The sequence below is a fragment of the Callorhinchus milii genome, unplaced genomic scaffold, assembly GCF_018977255.1.
Source record: "Callorhinchus milii isolate IMCB2004 unplaced genomic scaffold, IMCB_Cmil_1.0 Scaffold41, whole genome shotgun sequence".
Taxonomy (NCBI): Eukaryota; Metazoa; Chordata; class Chondrichthyes; order Chimaeriformes; family Callorhinchidae; genus Callorhinchus; species Callorhinchus milii.
The window spans coordinates 541,798-556,601 of NW_024704782.1; the positions used below are offsets into that span (position 1 = coordinate 541,798).

Below are 14,804 nucleotides of genomic sequence, written 5' to 3' on the forward strand. Positions count from 1 at the left end.
GTCTGCCCCGCCCTCTCCCAGCCTGCCCAGCCCTCTCCCAGCCTGCCCCGCCCTCTCCTATCTGTCACGCTTCCACACAATCATAAGATCCGAGTCTGGATGAAGAAGACACTGATCTGATCCCCACCCTCCAAACCTCCCGCCCGACCTCCTCCCCATCACAACTGCTGTTTAAAGGAGTCCCCGTTTCCTGTCCTCAACCCTCCCTCTTCCTCACAACCTGTTTCAGTCATTAATTTTCTCTGGGTAAAGAAAAACTTCCTGGGAGGGGAGGTGACCACAAGCAAGGAAGAGGAAAGTGTTAAGGAGAGATTTAAAGACAGATAAAGAAGGGGCGAATAGGAGGGGGGGGAGGGATAGAGGAGAAAGAAAGTCACACATCTGACTGGCCAGGGCTGCTCTCAGTCCGTCTTTATAAATGAATAATAATAAATCTTGCATTTGACATAGTGTCGTATCACGTCGTTGAGACATCTCAAAGTGCTTCACAGAATATACTGTAAAGTAGATTGACTATTTTTTAGGTAAAATGCGGCAGCCAATTGTGCAAAGCAGTGTCCCCACAAATAGTCGTGGATTGAGTGATTACATTTTTTTTAAGGGATTATTACCCCAGGTTCCTACTTACTGCTGATAAATAGCGGCGTGTGTGTGAAGTAAGAAAGCTTCCCTCAGGTTTCGCCCTCCCGGGAATCAAACCTGGGCCCTCTTGCTTGGGAGGCGAGCGCTCCAACCACAAGGCTACAGGACTCCTAATGAAATCTCTTTGTCAACACAGGCACTTATTGGACCTATCAGATGTTTAGCGCTGACTTTGAGAACAAGGATTCCCCTGATTACTGCCACAAAGGATTCTATACCTTTGCCTTTGTCTCTGTGAACGTCACCTGCTTTGTGTATATTTTCCTGTCTCTTTTCCACATTTTCGCTCCAGTGTTGCTACCCCATCTGTTCAGCGGATCCCAAGATCTGGACTAGGGCTCCCAGCGTCAGCTCTCCCGCAAACTCAAAGTGCAATAAGGCGGGCACAAGAGCAGTCCTGGCCGCTGGCACCTCAGCAGCCTTACTGTATCTTTATTGATAAAAGAGAGATGTGATCAGCTCCTGTCTACTGCCTCCTTCTTCATCAATCCAACAACTTGCACCCAGCTGTATGGCGTCCCAAAGCGCATAACGGTGGCAGAGCCCAATGCCGAGCCAGGGGGAGGGGGAAGGTAGGCACGGTTGAAGAGGAAGATCTTCAAGAGCGACGTGAAAATGGGGAGAGAGGGGGAGGCAAGGCAAAGGGATTGAGGGAGTGTTCCACATCTTTGGGGGCTTAGTGGCTGAAAGCACAGCTACCGATGGTGGAGCTGGAGGATCTGGGGGACAAGGAGGAGGTCGGAGCCAGCCGAGCGGAGGCAGCGGATAGCAGTGTTGGGAGAGTAGGTTGGAGAGATGGGGGGAGGGGTGCCAGGGCCAACCTTCTGTGGGTGATGCTCACAGGGAGTTCCTGGTACTACTGTCCACCCCGTGAGGCTCCAACCCACGCTTGTCAGGGGTCAAATGAACAACTAATGCCTTTCCTCCTCGGGGGGAGGGGAGGTAAGCTGAACCCTTGAATGAGGCAAGGGAGAGAACAAGGCGAAAGAAGAGTGCTGTTCAAAAGGGTGGGATGGAGAGGCTGAAGACCTGAGTGCCGATGGCAGGGTGGGCAGGGAACATGGAGCAGGCCAGTGCCTGCTGAACGGAAGGAGCGGACAGGTTGATGAGGGGTTAACAGGGTATAGAGGTAGGAAGGGGCAAGGCCATGGAGGGCCTTGAAGGCTGTTCATTATGGATGAGTTGGGTGCAGACCCCATCCCTGTTACTGTAGCTGTGTCCGGTGCAGGGACTATGGATGTGTTGAGGGTGAGAATTACTCTCTTTCCTATCTAAGGTCCTTGAGAGAGCCGTTGCCTCAGCTTCGCTCTTCCCTCTCCTCCCACTCCCTCCATGAACTCCTCTAATCGTGTTTCGGTGCTGTCACAGCACAGAAACTGCTCTGGTCAAAGTCACAAACGACATCCTGACCATGTGTGACCAGGGCTCCCTCTGCCTCCTCGTCCTCTCCACTGCCTTTGACACCGTGGACTATTCAATCCTCCTCCACCGCCTCTCCTCCCACCTCAACCTTCAAGGTTCTGTCATTGACTGGTTCAGGTCCTACCTTTCACACGGTCTACACTTCATCGCGGCAAACGGCTTCTCCTCCAGCCCCTGCACTGTCTCGTGCGGTGTTCCTCAGGGCTCTGTCCTCAGTCGCCTCCTCTTCACCCTCTACATGCTCCCCCTTGGTGATGTGGATGACACCCAACTCTATATCTCTGCCTCCACCCTCAACTCCAGGACTACTGGTGTCCTGACCGACTGCCTGTCCGACATCAAATCCTGGATGAGGGACAACTTTCTCCAACTCAACATCAGCAAAACCAAGGCCCTCCTGATTGCCTCGGGCGCTGGCAGCATCAGCCTCCATGGCTACGCACTCCACCTCACTAAGCCAGTCAGGAACCTGGGTGTCTTGTTTGACCCTGAACTGTCTTTTCTTCCCCACATCTGCGCCATGACCGGCACTGCCTACCACCACCTCCGCAACATTGTCAGACTCCGCCACTGCCTCACCCCTCAGGCTGCCCAAACCCTTACCCACGCATGCCTCACATCAAGGCTCCACTACGGGAACTCCCTCCTCATCGGCCTTCCCAACGCTTCCCTTCACAAGTTGCAGATCATCCAAAACTCTGCAGGTCATGTACTCTCGCGCACCAGGCTCCGTGACCCCATCACCCCCACCCTCGCCCGACCCCATCACCCCTACCCTCACCCGACCCCATCACCCCCACCCTCGCCCGACTCCACTGGCTCCCCATCCCCTAGAGGATTGAGTTCAAGTTCCTTGTTCTCACTTTCAAGGCCATCCATGGCCTTGCACCCCCCTACCTCTTAGACCTGCTGACTCCCTACCAACCTGCTCACTCCCTCTGTTCAGCGGGCTTCAGTCTGCTCCATGTCTCCTGCCCGACTCGACCAACCATCGGTGGCCGGTCTTTCAGCCTCTCTGCTCCCACACTCTGGAACTCCATCCCACGGTCCCTTCGCCTCGCTTCCTCCCTTGCCTCCTTCATGGCTGGTCTTAAGACCCTTCTCTTCATTATACTTTCGGTCGCCCTCCCACCTATCTGCTTCCCCTCACCCCTACCCCACCCCTCCCTTATGCTCGGGTCCTGACCCCTGACTGTTCAGTGCCTTGGGATGTCCTCCCGATGTGAAAGGCGCTCTATAAATGTAATTTTGTTGTTGTTGTTAGTGGATAGTTAAGGGTGGGCAGGACTTTGGGGGCTTGGAGCTTTCTCTGATGCGTTATGGAGTTTGTGTTTTATCTTTGAGATAACAGTTTTAAGTAAGGAGATTTATTTCACAATTTATGTTATTAGTTTTTTTTACTTTTTATTCGTACGGTTGATAAATCACTGTTGTAAATTTGCTGTTAGGCGTATCTTTTGAAGTTTGGATTGTGTGTAAACATTTATTATGCTAATTTACAATAAGGTCTTGTGTTATGTTGAGCAATAGCCTGATTATTCTTTCGAAATTTGTATTATAACTTTGTGTGTAGTGTTTTGTTCCTAATTTTAGGTAGTTTTATGTCATAATTTAGATCAGGGAGGTCCAACTGGCAGCCCATCAGCCACATTCAGTCCAGGAATATTTTGATCTGGCCCCAGTACCTTTTCCAACTGCGGACTGAATGCTCTGCCTCTCACCAGCGAACTATCCTCTCATGGCAGAGGCAGGAGCCGGAGGTTGGTAAAGTGACCAGTTTGCCTTACCCTCAGCTTGAGAGGAACTCTGACACCCTGCAGTGCACTGAGCTCTGGAGTAGAAATACCGGCTGTTGTTGCAGTATGTCAGACAGCCCTTCCTGAGCTGAGTGGAAGGGACCTCCCAACCGGCAGCTCTTGCCGCCACCAGATAATGAGCCACACACGTGGGCGGCCTGGGAAGCAGCTGTTCTCACTGCCAGATAGTGAGCCATGTGACTGATTGAGAGAGAGTGACTGAAAGGGGCGGGAGAGGAGATAATGTTTTAGAGTGCGGGAGGGAGAGAGGATGTGAGAAATGGGGAGTGCTCCACCATCGCCATTTTGTCCTCGCTCTCTGGAGCTCCATTGCCAGAATCCCTCCGTCTCGCTCTTTCTCTTCTGTCCTTCAAAGTACATCAAGATCTAATCCTTTGACCTCACTTTCAGTCATCTTTTCCCCTCCCCATCCCACCCCCAGCTCAGGTGCTCAGCGGACAGTGTCAAGAGCTTTGAGATATCCTTCCAACGTGAAAAAGGCGCTGGGCAAATGTTTCCTTTCCAGAAACTTAAAAATATTGCTCACGTGGCCCGTGGAAGTTTCTCGAACCGGGCATTTGGCCCTCAGTAGCCAACAGGATGGACCACCCTCAATCAGGTTGGACCACCCTCAATCAGGTTATAGTTTTCATTTACTACGTTTGTACAGTTGATAATTTTGGTTCATAAACTTACTGTTATGAAATGTGAAACAATATGAAAGGTGAGATGTGACACCTCGGGAAATGGTAAAACGTTCTGCAATGTCAAATGATGAGACTCAATCTTGACTCTGCTAACTGCCGTAGACAGTCATCCACTTCCCTTACTCACTCTCTGCACCTGCCTAAGGGGTCACCACCTCTTGGGGTTCAAGCGGAGTGGTGAGTGAGGTTGGCTGAGAGTTTGGGCTGAAAAATTAGTACAAGACTGTATTCAGCAAAAAAAAATCTGCTTTTTGTGGAAACTGGATGTTTCCTTCCTCTTTCCTTTCCTCATGTCTCTTTACTCACATTCCTCCTCTCTTTACCCATGTTCCTCCTCTCTTTCCTCATCCCTTTACCCCATATTCCTCCTCCCTTTACTCATGATCCTCCTCTCTTTCCTCATCTCTTTACCCCACACTCCTCATCCCTTTGCCCCATGTTCAGCTTTCCTTTCCTTATGTTTTACTGGAGTGGAATCCTGTAGCTTATTGATAGAACTTGGGTTCAATTCCCAGTAGTGCAAATGGTTGGACAAGTTTCCTTAATCCACACACACCTGTTTACCTAACACTAAGTAGGAACCTGGTTGTTCGTCGATTGGCAGATCGCTTTTCTGGGGGTAATAATTCCTTCAAAATAAAGAAAAATTATTTGGTCACTGAATCCACGATGATTTGTGGGACACTGCTGTGTACAATTGGCTGCTGCATTTTGCCCACAAAATGTACAGTCAATTCATTTTATAGTATATTCTGTGAAGCGCTTTGAGACGTCTAGAAGACATGATAAGGCGCAACATCAAATGCAAGAATTATTATTTTTACAACCATTATTTGGACAACAATAACATTACCGGAAATCAGTTAATGCCATTCACCATTTATTGTGAACATAACTTCCGGGAGTGACCTTCTACAATTCAAATCTGAAGAAAGCCAACAAGTTTGCCCTATGTTCTTCCTCCTTCCCACCCAAAAATGTAATTTGTTGTTGTTCTTACAATGTTTTTGGATACACTAAGAGGACACAAAACTGCAAAGGGCAATTTCAGAATAGACACAAGAGAGTGTTTTTTTAAATCCAGAAACGAATTAATGACAAGCACAGAATACCACGAAAGGTGGTTAAGTACAGGGTAATGGACTCACTTAATAAACAGCTCGGTGCTGTGATGGGAGGAAGTATGGGCGGCAATTAACGTGGCAAAAGACCTTCACCTGAATCTGTTTTCTGATCTTGCTTTCAAATATCTTGTCTTCAGGAGAATAAACAGTGAAAAAAATACCATGTGTTTACTGCAGGGAAAATGCACAGTTCTCATTCTTCTTTGTTTCCCTGTCACATGCTTTGCCCTCTGCCTCAGATTTTATAAATGGCGACATTTGGCACAGGTGTTGGAATGCCACGTTGATGTTGGCACTATACACTGGCACAGCAGAAACCACAGAACAAATTTACTGAGAGGATTGGCAGATAAATCCTAGATAAAATCAGAGAACAGTGTGTACTTTTTGCTCCTAGTCCAGGTCATCTAGGCTAGAAATTGGAACAAGCCTTTGATTGTGTTAAAGATAATTGGAGGATGACTCCAGGCAGGAAGAATCTGTGGTAAAGAAAAGGCAGAGAAGAGAAACAGCAGTGAATAGATTCACAAAAAGAGAGACGGTGCTGATAGCTGCCAAGTACAGTAGCAACCAGGAATACAGGAGAGTTTTTCACCCCGGGAGCAGAGACGGTTAAGAGGATTTAATTTAATAGAAGTTTTCAAAATTATGAGGGGATTCAATAGAATCATAGATTCGTACAGCATAAAAAGAGGCCATTCGGCCCATCGAGTCTGTGCCGGCTCTTTGAAAAGAGCAATGTAATGTAATGATAGGCTGAACAAGGAGAAACTATTTCCACTAGCGGTGGGTTGGTAACCAATTTCAAATAGTTGTTAAAAGAAACAGAGGGGAGGTGAGGAGAAATGTTTTCACATTTGAGTTGTTGGGATTTGGAATGCATTGCCTGAAAGGCTGGTGGAAACCGATCGATAACATCTTTTAAGAGAGAAGCAGATAATTATTTGGGGAGGACAAGTTTGCAGGACTATGGGGAGAGAGCCGGGGAGTGGGGTTGATCAGGGCTATGGGGAGAGAGTGGGGGAGTGGGGTTGATTAGGGCTATGGGGAGAGAGCGGGGGGGAGTGGGGTTGAATTGGAAGCTCTTTTGAAAGAGCCGACACAGACACGAAGGGCCGAATGGCCTCCTTCTGTGCTGTATAATTCTATGATTCTATGATACACAGTCTATTCTGTCATACCGTCCCTAACAGCACCGAGTCCTGGGAAAGTTCAGATTTGTAAACTCCTGTGAATTGATTCTGGAATGTCCAGCGGAACTGTACAGTCTACAAAGACAGGTACCACAAGAATCCAGTGACCTGAGCAACTGAAGTATGGGCCATTTGTTATTCTGATTTCTTATTGTTCCATGCTGCTGCTCAAGCACATCGTTACTGATGTAATAATTATCTGTACAATCAAGATATATGGGGCCAAAGTGCCTGATAAGCATCCATAGAAGGTTCCTTTCTCCTATAAATAGCAGCCACCTCACTACGGAAAGTCGCCTTCAGACTGACGAACTGACTGCAAGGATGAAGTCCCAAAGCCACTACCTGTTGGCTGTGCTCGTAGCTGCGGTCTTGGCATCGTCCCTAGGTAATGATCATTCTTTCTCCAAGAGCGCTGATACATTCTAAATCTCGATTGAACTCTTTTCCTTCAAGCGGCAAAGCTGTGGTCTCTCTGAGAGAGAGTTGCTCTGGAGAGATGGTGGGATGATATTGTGCTGCTGTCTGATATTGTGTACAGGTTTAGCCTGGGAAATAAGGCATAAAATGGACCTGACAGCCTACAGTACAGATCGGTTACCCATATGCTGAATATTTTATGAAATAGACTGATTTTCAACAGATTCAAGAACCCATGTATAACTATAATCCTTGCATTTGGATGTAATGCCTTCTCACACGGCGCGATGTCTCAATACTGTAAAGTGCAAAGTGGTGTGACTGTATTTTGTGTATGAACATGAGATCAGACTCCGCCTGTCAAGTGTTCTGGAACTCTTAATCCAAGTGAAGAGTGCTATTTAAATATAATTTATTGGTTGTGGACGTGACATGTCAAGCGACTGCCAGGATGGTGGAAGGCAAACTAGATGTACCTTGGTTTTCTTTCGTCCTAGCAAATTTTTATGTTCTTATGCTGTTGTTGCCAAATCTCTCAGTCTTGTGAAATGTAAGCTGAAATTTAGTGCAGTTTCTATTCAGTGCTAATTTCTGACACCAGTTAATAACAATAATATTATAAAATATAAAGTTGAAATATTGTAACTCACAGGCAGGCAAAGAGCCACTGAGAACAATCGTAATAACTTGGTCACTTCAATGCTCGACTGTTTGTGGGACGTTGCTGTGTGCAATTGGCTGCCATATTTCGGCCAAAAAATATACAGTCAATTCACTTTACAGTATAATCTGTGAAACGTTTTGAGACGTCTCGAAGACGTGATAAGGCGCTATATCAAATGCAAGTATTATATTATATCACATGCTTCATAATCTCGGTGCTTCAATATCAGTATCCAAAAGCCCCTCTGAAACTCACTCTCCGTTACAATTTACCCTCATTTTCATGTACACCGGTCTCAAACCTCTCAGATTTATAAGTCTCTACAGTCGTTACAACAGTCCTGAGCATGTCATTCAGCTGGACCTCTGGCTTTTTTGTTCTTGGCATCATGCTCCGCCAGTCAAGCGCTCTGAGATGCTACCCTGCATGACAGGTGCTATCCAAATGCAAGTCGTTGTAGTTGGTGTAGTTGTTCCCTGGTCCTCCCCCCTTGAGTCCCAGCATCACAACTCTATACACTATCTCCAATTCCCATCATTCTCATGGAATTTGTGATATTAAATTCCTCAAAGTTAGGAAAAAATGGCCTCTGACTGTTTGTACTCAATGTTTTATAAAAGATATTGTCAGGAAATTATAGAGGTAAAATGTATAAAATGCATATGATTGCACATTACAGTTAACATAAATATCTTTAAATCTCAGGGAAGCATTACGAAGCTTCCGGATACCTCCCTGCAGGTAATACTCAAAAGTCAAACTGTTTCCTTTGCCTCAACGAATTAGTCAATGTTGCACAGCAATAATCATAACAATAAATTATAGAATAAAAAGTGTTGTTTACCCCATTGTGTCTGTGAGAGCGTTCATTCCCCCATTGGAGTTTGCTATTAATAAACCTCCTTTGCTCTTTCCCATTGTGTCTGCACTGCTGCTTCCTCACCAGTAGAGCTCTGTGCTCAACAACATGTTGCATTTGTGTTGTGTGAGGAATAGCACGAGGAGGAAATAAGGAGGGGAAGCTGAGTGACCAGGAGAAGGGTGGGGATTGGGCGAAGGGAAGGAGGACCCTGGGGTTGCCCTTGGTCTCCACGATGATCCTGGAGTAGCAGGACCATTTGGCTGAGGTTAGGCTGAGCGATAGGGTTTAGTATAATCCAGCCATGATCAGCCTGTTACCATGAGGCCAGATTTAAGCCACATGCATTTGGAGGCATGGGCCTGGGATGTGATGGAGCTGAGGTGGCTGTGGTACCAGGAGGATTGAGGGGGAGCAGACTGTGTGGGGTGTGATGGTGAGAGGGTGTTCAGAATGGTGGTGAGGGAGCTGTGCATGCGATGCAAAGTTATGACTATTGATGTCAGCAGTGTTAATGTTGTAAGCAGTGATGTTGATTTAGTCAATCTTTATAATCTTTATAATCTCTTCTCTTGACAGTTCCTGACCATGGTAAGAAACAGAATTGGCAATATTTGTTTCTTTAAATGTATGTTTTTATTCTTCATCGAGTCAATTGCAGCTCTATGACAAGATTTAAGGTATATGAATTTACAATATTGAAGAAAAGTAAACCTTTCCATGTTGCGTTATTTTGCTTTAGTTTGCGTTAATTGATTTAGTTGCTACTTTTAAAGTGTATGTAAATATCTAACTTGGTAATATTGGTAATATTTATATTGAATTCAGAATTTAAAGCTTATTGTTTAATTGGAAAAGGAGACAGTGTGTTTCCTGATGGATTTCCATTCTCACGTTGTGGAATTGTTCAGATTCAGTACACAGAGAACCATAGAATCTTACAGCACAGAAGGAGGCCATTCGGCCCATCGTGCCTGTGCCGGCTCTTTGAAAGAGCTATCAATTAATCCCACTGCCCCGCTCTTAACCCTTAGCCCTGGCAATATTACCTTTTAAAGTACCTTATCTAATTCCCTCTTGAAAGCAATGTCGAATCTGCTTCCAGCACCGTTTCAGACAGTGCATTCCAGACTGTAACGACTCCCTGGGTAAAAAAAATTCTGCTGGTCTTCCCTCTGGTTCTTTTGCCAGTTATTTTCAATCAGTCAATCTGATTCAGAGTCAACATGTCTTTACAAAGGAGAAGTCATGCTTAACAAATCTTTTAGAGATTTTTGAAGCTGTATCTCGCAGGTTAGATAGAGGGGAACCAATAGATGCAGTAAATTTAAATTTTAAGAAGGCATTTGACAAAGTGCTGCACAAAAGGCTATTTATTGCACAAGGTTAAGACCCACGGGATTAATGGGAACATATTCGCATGGATTGAAGAGTGGCTAACGGGAAGAAAACAGAGTGTAGGGATAAACGGGTCATTCTCGAATTGGCAGGATGTGACTAGAGGAGTGGAGTCCTGTAGCTCAGTGCTTAGAGCACTCGCTTTGCAAGTGAGAGACCTGAGTTCAATTCCAGGCAGAGGGCCAAACCTTCTTTACTCTACACACCTAATAATAATCCCTCCAAAACCCAATACAATAATAAATTGGTCATTTTCAATCTACGACTGTTTGTGGGACATTGCTGTGCGCAATTGGCTGCCGCGATCGCCCTCAAATGTACAGTCAATTCACTTTACAGTGTGTTCTGTGAAGCGCTTTGGGACGTCCTCCCGACGTGAAAAGCGCTATATCAAATGCAAGGATTATTATTATTATAGAGGAGTTCCACAAGGATCAGTGTTTGGGCCTCAGCTATTTACAATTTACCTCAATGACCTGGACAAGGACATTGAATGTAACGTATCTAAATTCACGGATGACACTAAAATCGGTGGGAGAGTGAGCTCTGAGGATGATGCAAAAAGATTGTAATGGGATATAGATAGTCGAGGGGAGTGGGCGAGTCGGTGGCAGATGGAATTTAATGTGGGGAAGTGTGAAGTTATTCACCTCGGTGGCAAAAATAGAAAAACAAATTATTTTCTAGAGGTGGAGAGATTAGATAGTGTTAGTGTTCAGAGGGATTGGGGTGTCCTTGTACACCAGTCCCAAAAAGTTAGTTTGCAGGTGCAGCAGCAACTAAGAAGGCGAACGGCAGTTAGCGTTCATTGCAAAAGGTTTAGAGTACAAGAGAGGGAAGTCTCACTGCAACTGTATAGGGCTTTGGTGAGACCGCACCGAGAGTATTGTGTGCAGTTTTGCTCCTTATTTAAAAAAGGACAAACTTGCCCTCGAGGGGGTGCAGCGTAGATTCACTCGGTTAGTTCCTGGGATGAGGGGACTGACCTATGAGAAGAGGCTGAATAAACGAGGACTGTATTCTCCAGAGTACAGAAGAATTAGGGGAGATCTTATTGAGACATATAAGATCCTTAAAGGGCTGATAAAGTAGTCACTGAGGGTCTGTTTCCCCCAATAGGAGAATCTATAACCGGGGACACAGCCTGAAAATTGAGGGTCAGCCTTTGAGAACAGAGTTGAGGAAACATTTCTTCACTTAGCGGGCAATGAGTTTATGGAATTCACTCCCCCAGAAGGCTGTAGATGTCAGTCCTTGAACATCTTCAAGGCTGAAACTGATAGATTTTTAAAAAATAGAGGGATTGGGGGATATGGGGATAGAGCGGGTAATTAGAGTTAGGTCAGAAGATCAGCCACGATCTTATCGAATGGCGGGGCAGCTCGAGGGGCCGAATGGCCGACTCCTGCTCCTAATTCTTATGTATGTTCTACTTTCAACCTCTGTCTTCTGGTTACTGCAAACAGTTCCTCCCTATCTACTGCCCTCAACCTTTTTTGCTCTAAAGAGAATAATCCTCAGAACTATTTAGATAATGTCCTCTCCCGCATCAATTTCTGTGACACTATCAGTCTCACTCTCGCCCGGCTCCACTAGCTCCTCACCCCCAAGAGGAAGGAGTTGAAAATCTTCATCCTTGCCTTCAAAACCCTCCATGGCCTTGCTCCCCTTTACCTCTGTGATCCAATAAGTCCAAACAGACTTGTCCGCACCCTCTGCTCTGTGCCCTCCGGCCTACTCTATATCCCCCAGTTCTGCCCATCCCATCATCGGCGGTCAGGCCTTCAGCTGTTCTGTCCCATCCTTTGGAACTCAATCCCACAGTTGCATTGCCTCAACCCCTGCCTTACCGCCTTCAAGGCCTGTCTGATGACCCTTCTTTTTGACCGCTCCTTCACCCTCCGACTTCTACAACCCTGTCTTCCACTCCTCCTGATCCCAACCACAGCTCGGATTGAAAGCGTTGACTGTCCAGCGCCTCAGGGCGTTTTCCGACGTGAAAGACGCTGTACAAATGTAATTTGTTGTAATTCACTCACTGAGCTTCTGACTCATGATAAAACATTCATATTAGATCAGAACACAGAAAAACAAGAGGAACTTTTACTGAGATCTGTAGTCTACCCTAGTCCAGGATCACTGCTGGTCTAACTGATTACCTGTCAAAAATTAAGTCCTGGATCAGCTCTAACTTTCTCCAGTTGATAGTCGACAATGCAGAGGCTCTCCTGCTTGGCTCCCAATCAATACCTTCTCACCCCACGCACAGACATCATCTGTTACATTGTCTACTTCTGCTACTTCCTCTCCCCTCAGACCGCCGATACCCTTATCAGCTTTTACCACATACAGGCTTGATTACACCCACACTCTGCTCGCTGGACTTCCCAACTCTTCCCTCCACAAGCGACAGCCTGTTCAGAACTCTGCAGGCCATGTCCTCTCCCGACCAAACCATTCCTCCCTGACTCCACCGGCTCTCCATCCCCCGGTGGATCGAGTTCTCACCTTTAAAGCCCTCCACAATCTTGTCCCACCATTTCTCTGTGACCTCTATCTGTCAAACCCTACCAACCCATCTGCTCCCACCGCTTGGCGGGCACTGTCCTGTTCGCCACACCTCGGCGGTTGAGCTTTTAGCCTTTCTACCCCCAACTTCTAGAATTCCATCCCAGAGACCCTTCGCCACGCCCCCTCCTTTGCCTCCTTGAAGGCATTCCTCTTTTACAGTGTCTTCTATTATTTTCCCACCCGCAACCCTTCGCCTCCACTCCTCCCAAATCTAACCACCAGCCCAGGTGCAAACCCTTGACTGTCCAATTCTTTGGCACATACATTGAAACATGTAAAACCGCTACAGAAATCGAATTTGTTGTTGTTGAACTGTGACATTGAATTCCTCAAATTTAGGAAAACATGGCCTCTGACTGTTTGTACTCAATGTTTTATAAAAGATATTGTCGGGAAATTATAGAGGTAAAATGTATAAAATGCATATGATTGCACATAGTTACAGTTAACATAAATATCTTTCATTCTTAGGGAAGAAATATGAATCTTCCAGATACCTCCCTGATGGTAATGCTCAAAAGTCAAACTGTTTCCTTCGCCTCAACTAATTAAAGACAAAATATTGTCATCGACAGGCTGTCTAGTCAATGTTGCACAGCAATAATCATCAACATTAAATTATAGAATAAAAAGTGTTGTTTAGCCCATTGTGTCTGTGAGAGCGTTCACTCCCCCATTGGAGTTTGCTATTAATAAACCTCCTTTGCTCTTTCCCATTGTGTCTGCACTGCTGCTTCCTCACCAGTAGAGCTCTGTGCTCAACAACATGTTGCATTTGTGTTGTGTGAGGAATAGCACGAGGAGGAAATAAGGAGGGGAAGCTGAGTGACCAGGAGAAGGGTGGGGATTGGGTGAAGGGAAGGAGGACCCTGGGGTTGCCCTTGGTCTCCATAATGATCCTGGAGTAGCAGAACAATTTGGCTGAGGTTAGGCTGAGCGATAGGGTTTAGTATAATCCAGCCATGATCAGCCTGTTACCATGAGGCCAGATTTAAGCCACATGCATTTGGAGGCATGGGCCTGGGATGTGATGGAGCTGAGGTGGCTGTGGTACCAGGAGGATTGCAGGGGGAGCAGACTGTGTGGGGTGTGATGGTGAGAGGGTGTTGAGAATGGTGGTGAGGGAGCTGTGTATGCGATGGAAAGTTATTACTATAGATGGGAAATAAGCGGTGATGTTGATTTAGTCAATCTTTATAATCTTTATAATCTCTTCTCTTGACAGATTATGACATTGGTAAGAATCAGAATTGGCAATTTTTTTTGCCTTAAATGTCTGTTTTTCTTCTTAATCGAGTCAATTGCAGTCCTATGACATGATCTTAAGGTATATGAATTTACAATATTGAAGAAAAGTTATCAAGCCGGTGGGTACGTCTGTTTCTGTTATTCCTTGCCAAAAGCACTAAAACAGAATTGTCATAAACCTTTCCATGTTTTGCTATTTTGTTTAATTGATTTAGTTGCTACTTTTAAAGTGTATGTAAATATCTTAATTGATAATATTTATATTGAATTCAGAATTTAAAGCTTATTGTTTAATTGGAAAAGGAGACAGTGTGTTTCCTGATGGATTTCCATTCTCACGTTGTGGAATTGTCCAGATTCAGTACACAGAGAACCATAGAATCTTATAGCACAGAAGGAGGCCATTCGGCCCATCGTGCCTGTGCCGGCTCTTTGAAAGAGCTATCAATTAATCCCACTGCCCCGCTCTTAACCCTTAGCCCTGGCAATATTACCTTTTAAAGTACCTTATCTAATTCCCTCTTGAAAGCAATGTCGAATCTGCTTCCAGCACCGTTTCAGACAGTGCATTCCAGACTGTAACGACTCCCTGGGTAAAAACAATTCTGCTCGTCTTCCCTCTGGTTCTTTTGCCAGTTATTTTCAATCAGTCAATCACTGGTTAATGCAAGAGGAAACATTTCCTCCCTATTCACTCGATCAAAACGCCTCATAATTCTGAACATCTCTTTTAAATCTGCACTCAACCTTTTCTCCTCTT

The 14,804-nt window shown here is 45.7% G+C and overlaps 1 protein-coding gene and 1 long non-coding RNA gene across 2 annotated transcripts in view; both read left to right on the top strand.

Moving 5' to 3' along the window:
* LOC103190958 (fibroin heavy chain-like) overlaps positions 1 to 14,804 on the top strand; it is a 108,720-nt gene that overhangs the window by 68,046 nt on the left and 25,870 nt on the right. The gene's annotated exons all lie outside the window — the stretch shown is intronic.
* On the top strand, positions 7,197 to 13,299 carry LOC121851465. The gene is made up of 4 exons (XR_006085902.1): positions 7,197 to 7,272; positions 8,674 to 8,709; positions 9,407 to 9,418; positions 13,268 to 13,299. It is a non-coding gene; the product is annotated as an uncharacterized LOC121851465 (long non-coding RNA).